We start from the raw sequence: 5,983 nt of genomic DNA on the forward strand, positions 1-5,983 counted from the left end.
GTGACAGGACGACCCCCACCTGGGGCTCCTAGCCCCCTGTATGTCCTGCATGCAGGACACATGCAGAGTCCCTCGTATGGCCCCACCCCAAGCCCATGGTCATCACCTGTCACCCGGGGAGTCCTCGTCACAGGGCAGCTCACTGGATGGCCTGAGTGGCTCCTCCTGGTCCATGTTCACTCACGGATGCCTCATGGGTCACTTCAAGTGACCCCTTCATTGTTGGGGTCAATTATTATCATTGTTTCAGAGAGATTTTTCTATCTCAAGAGAGGGATAAAGTGGGAACATGGTGTTGCCCATGCAGGATCCGCTGCTGCAGCTCCCAGAAGTCCAGTCCCACGAAGGGCAGGGACCCAGGCCCCATGAGTACAGAACCACTCCCAGGCTCCACGCGCCCAGGTGAGTGGCCATCACAGAAGGTGCTGAGTGGGAAAGTCTGTGATTCTTATACTCAGCTCAGCATCAAGAAGTAGGGTCTCTGGCGTCAGGTCTCTTCTGCAGGCGACACCTTCTGTGGCAGCAGTGCCCAGCAGGCACCAGCTCCTGGGACAGGCCTTGGCCGCCTCATCTGCCCAGCAGCCACCATGCAGTAAGCAGTCAGTCACGTCTTGTCCACTCACATACTCCGTGACAAGGAGTAACGTTTATTCAGCGTCAAACACCTGGAGGAGCTTTCAAGACCCTGATGCTCTGGACTTTGCAAGAAAAGTCTCTGGAGGCTGAAGGAGTTCTGCTGACTCTTGTTAGTGGCCTTCCTGAAAAGAAGACCACCCTCATCATATTTACCTCAATAAGGTCATCAGCAAGTTCATCATTAGAAAGCTTGGGAGACCAGGAGACAGTGGGTTGACTTATTCAAAGCACTGAAGGGAAAAATAGTCAACCAAGAATCCTGTGGCTGGCAAAACAAGAGAGTTCTTTAGCACTAGGCCTGTTTTGCATGAAGGACACTGGACAGTAACTCAAAAACAAGTGTATATAAGGGGAAAATAGGAAGTAACCACACAAGCCAAAAGAAAGATTGAGAAAAGATGTGAGATCTTAAGTTTACATCTCAGGCTGGTCCTCAGCTTGGAGACTGCCCACAACAATTAGAAGCAGTATCAGTAACTTTCACAAACAGCAAATCCTGGGGAAGAGGGGGAAACTTATTTCCAGAGTTACCACATTATGGCACTCAAAAGTCTAGTTTTCATCAAAAAATATCACAAGGAAGAGGAGCAGCATCAAAATGGTGGGACAGGAGATTTCTACTACCTTCCCCCAAAGAAAACCAATTTGGATGGCCACCCACAGACGAGACAGCCTTTGTGGGAGGCCCAGAGTCCAGGAGTGGGTGCCAGCACAAGGCTGGACGAAAACAGTCAGATACTGGGTGCATTCAGGAGGGTGAGAGAAACAGCCTGAGTTTTCCACGTTGCCCCTCCCCCAAGGGGACAATTCAGGACGAAACTAGACTTTCCTGGTCTGAAGAGCCTGCATGGTAAGCACCCACCTGACGCCTCCGCCCACGCCCTTCCCTGTGGATGCGCTGACAGCCATGAGAACGCACTCAGGCAGTCAGGGAGCCTGAGCAGAAAACTGGGCCGGCAGGCCTAGGAGAAACCACAGAATGGACCACCGAGCAGGGCCCTAGGGAAAGCAAAGGGATACTGTCAGCCAGGCTCTGCAGGATCCAGAGAGGGCACCTGAGCTTCAGCGTTCGCCGCAAGATGGGTGGGGCCGGCGTCCCCACAGTAACGATGTGAGAATTCCTAGCACAGCCCACAGAGGGTGTTTCTCTCCTGAAGTCAGCCAGTAAGGACTAGAAGAGGTCACTTCTCTTCAGATGTGAAGACAGCAACACAGGGCTTCAAGGAATATGAAATATCAAGATCAAGGTATAAAATAAATAAGTCACAGGGAGGTAGTGTACAGCATAGGGAATACAGTCCATAAAATTGCAGTAACTTTTTATGACGACAAAAGGCTCCTGGACTTATCATTGTGATCAATTCATAATATATAAAAATGTTGACTCACTATGCTGTACACCCCAAACCAATACTGCATGTCAACTATACTTCCGTAAAAAATCTTTAAAGAAATAAAATTTAAGGAAACATGACACCCTCAGTGGAACACAGTAACTGTCTAATAACTGACCGCAAAGAAATGGAAATCTGCAATTTACCCAATAAATAATTCAAAATAACTTTTAAGGAATCTCAGTGAGCTAAAAACCAGAGGATAATTCACCACAATTCAGAAAACAATACATGAACAAATGAGAAGTTCTGCAGGAACAAAGAAATCATTTTAAAAAAGAATTATGTAGACATTCTTAGACTGAAGAATACAATGGATGAAATTAAAAATGCCATGGACAACATCAACAGCACAATGGATGGAGAGAAACAACTCGTGAAGTAGTAGATAGGACCTTGAAATTATTCAACCAAAGGAGAAGAAAGATAAAAGAATGAAGAGTGAAAAAAAAATCCTGTGAATCCTGTGAACAATCTAAGAAGTATTAGAGTCTTAGAAGAAGAGAGAGACAAAAGGTCAGAAAGTATATTTAAAGAAATAATGGCTGAAAACGTCCCAAATCTGGGGAGAATTTTGATATCTGAGTTTACAGAGCTAATAGGTCATCTGAAAATTTCAATACACAACAATCTTGTCCCTATTTTTTAACAATACTGTCTAAAATAAAAGATAGACTTTTAAAGCAACAACACAGAAAAAAAGTCTATCTCATACAAGGGAACCCCTAGAACGCTATTAGCAGAGTTCTCAGCAGGAAGCTTTCAGGACAAGAGAGTGGGATGATATAATATTAATAAACATTCTAAAAGAAGAAAAACTGCCAACAAATAATACTTTACCTGATAAAGTGTTCTCTCAGAAATGAGGTAGAGGCTTTTCCAAACAAACAAAAACAGAGGGAGTTCATTACCACTAAAAGCTGAAAGTTCTTCAAGTTGCCTTGAAAGGGCATGATACTCATATGAAAACAGAGGATGCAAGTAGATAAAGAAGATAAAGATAAGCATGTAGCCAAATTCAGCATATGATGTTGAAGCTGAAACTCCAACACTTTGGCCACCTGATGCGAAGAGCTGACTCATTTGAAAAGACCCTGATGCTGGGGAAGATTGGGGGCAGGAGGAGAAGGGGATGATAGAGGATGAGATGGTTGGATGGCATCACCGACTCAATGGGCATGAGTTTGGGTAAATTCCGGGAGTTACTGATGGACAAGGAGGCCTGGCGTGCTGTGGTTCATGGTGTCACAAAGTGTCGGACATGACTGAGCAACTGAACTGAACTGAATGCTGAATATGGTTGTGTGTTAATCATTTAACTCTAATATAAATATTAAAGGACAAAGGTAGTAAAAGTAACTATAGCTATAAAGTTTGTTAATGAATACATGATATAAATAGAGGTAAATTGTGGCATCCAAAACATGAGGGGGGAGGTAGAGTTTTAATATACAATCAAAATTAAGTTATCAGCATAAAATAGACATATCTGTAAGATGATTTATATAAGCCTGGTGGCTCAGTGGTAAAGAACCTGCCTGTCAAAGCAGGAGACATGGATTCAATCCCTGATCCAGGAAGATCCCCTGGAGAAGGGAATGGCACTTCTCAGTAAAAACCCACTCCAGTATCCTTGCCTAGGAAATCCCATGGACAGAGGAACCTGGAAGGCTACCGTCCATGGGGTTACAAAGAAGTCAGATGACCTGGGGATATACTGGGCTACAGCTAATGGAAGTTCTTGACTTAAATTCTTACTTATGACCTTACTAATAACTGATAGCTATATTTTCTATGTCACTTGCTTCAGAAAATTGTTTCTGATATTACCAAATATGTAACTGAGCCTCTGATAAAATGATGCGTGCATGCTAAGTCACTTCAGTTGTGTCTGAGTCTTTGTGACCCCATGGACCACGACCCACCAGGCTCCTCTGTCCATGGGATTCTCCAGGTAAGAATTCTGCAATGGGTTGCCAGACCCTTCTCCAGGGGATCTTTCGAACCCAGGGATCTAACCTGCACCTCTTATGTCTCCTGCATTGGCAGGTGGGTTCTTTACCACTAGCACCACCTGAGAAGCCCCATAAATTATCATATGATCCAATAATCCCACTACTGGACATGTACCCTGAGAAAAACATAATTGAAAAAGACAAATGTACCCCAATGTTAATTGCAGCATTATTTACAATAACCAAGACACAGAAGCAACCTAGATATTCATCAACAGATGAATGGATAAAGAAGTTGTGGTACTATACACAATGGAATATTACTCAGCCATAAAAAAGAACACATGGGAGTCAATTCTAATGAGGTAGATGAACCTAGAGCCTATTACACAGAATGAAGTCAGAAAGAGAAAAACAAATATCATAAATTAATGCATATATATGGAATCTAGAAAGATGGTTCTGATGAACCTATTTGCAGGGCAACAATGGAGATGCACACACAGAGAACAGACTTGTGGACACCACGAGGGAAGGCGAGGGAGGGATAATTCAGAGAGTAACACTGAAACATACATAGCACCATATGTAAAATAGACAGCCAATGGGAATTTGCTGTAAGACTCAGTGAGCTCTAACTTGGTGCTCTGAGACAACCCCAGGATGGGATGGGATTGGAGGTGGGAGGTTAAAGAGAGGGGACATGTGTATGCCTAGGGCTGATTCATGTTGATGTATGGCAGAAACCATCTCAGTATTGTAAAGCAATTACCTCCAATTAGAAATAAATTAAAATAAAAAGCATCTCTATTAACTCAATGTCCTCCAAAAAAAAGGGCCTCCCTGGTAGTTCAGACAGCAAAGAATCTGCCTGCAATGCAACGGACCCGGGTTCAATCCCTGGGTCAGGAAGATCCCCTGGAGAAGGAAATGGCAACCCACTCCAGTACTCTGGCCTGGAGAATTCCATACACACAGGAGCCTGGGTTTGTGGGGTCACAAAGAGCCAGACATTCCAGAGACAATGAACCAGTAGGTTACACATAGATGGCTAGAAAGAGATTTTTTAGGTGGGATTGGCTCACATGATGATGGAAGCTGAGAAGTCCCAGAAGCTGCCATGCCATCTGCAAGCTGGAGGCATGGAAAAGCTGGTGGTGTGGTTTCTCTCCAAACCTGGAGGCAGGAGAACGAGGGCAGTAGCAGCACAAGTCCCATTCTGAGCCTGAAGGCCTGAGAACCAGAACCAAAGGCAATATTAGGAGACAGATGTCCAGGCTCAGAAAACAAGCTCCATCCTCCACGCTGTCACCCCCCTAATCCTCTGATGCTCCTTCCCCCAACTCTGCCTTTTTGCTGTCTCCAGGCCCTCAGAGGACTGGGCAAAACCCTCACTGATGACCATGACCCTTTCCAGAGTCTCTGAATTCAAATGCTAATCTCTTACGGAAACAACCCCACAGACACACCCAGAATAGTTTTACCAGCCTTCTGGGCATCCCTTAGCCCAGTCAAGTAACCATCTCAGCACTGAACTCTGCAGTCTGGGTCCACTCCCTGCTGCCCACACTGCCCTGCTGGCCCAGCCCCCCCACACTGTCCGCCTTCCTCCCTCTGGGGAGCCCCTTTTGGTCCATTTTCCTTTCTTCCTGGGCCTTTCCCTGACACCAGCATCCACCCCACTCTCCTCCATCTCCCTCCTTCTGTTACTGAATAACACAAGTCCCTGTGCCTAAACACAGTTCAGTTCAACTCAGTTGCTCAGTCGTGTCTGACTCTCTGCAACCCCATGGACTGCAGCATGCCAGGCTTCCCTGTTCATCACCAACTCCTGGAGCTTACTCAAACTCACGTCCATCGAGTCAGTGATGCTATCTAACCATCTCATCCTCTGTTGTCCCCTTCTCCTCCCACCTGCAATCTTTCCCAGCATCAGGGTCTTTTCCAATGGGTCAGTTCTTTGCATCAGGTGGCCAGAGTGTTTGGAGTTTCAGCTTC

General features: G+C 45.4%; 1 long non-coding RNA gene across 1 annotated transcript; it reads right to left on the reverse strand.

Moving 5' to 3' along the window:
* Positions 1-614: 614 nt before the first annotated feature.
* Positions 615-5,751, reverse strand: LOC123465539. The gene is made up of 2 exons (XR_006640734.1): positions 5,071-5,751; positions 615-758 (listed from the first exon to the last, which is right to left on the reverse strand). It is a non-coding gene; the product is annotated as an uncharacterized LOC123465539 (long non-coding RNA).
* Positions 5,752-5,983: the final 232 nt, after the last annotated feature.

Source organism: Bubalus bubalis, chromosome 3 (genome assembly GCF_019923935.1).
Source record: "Bubalus bubalis isolate 160015118507 breed Murrah chromosome 3, NDDB_SH_1, whole genome shotgun sequence".
NCBI lineage: Eukaryota > Metazoa > Chordata > Mammalia > Artiodactyla > Bovidae > Bubalus > Bubalus bubalis.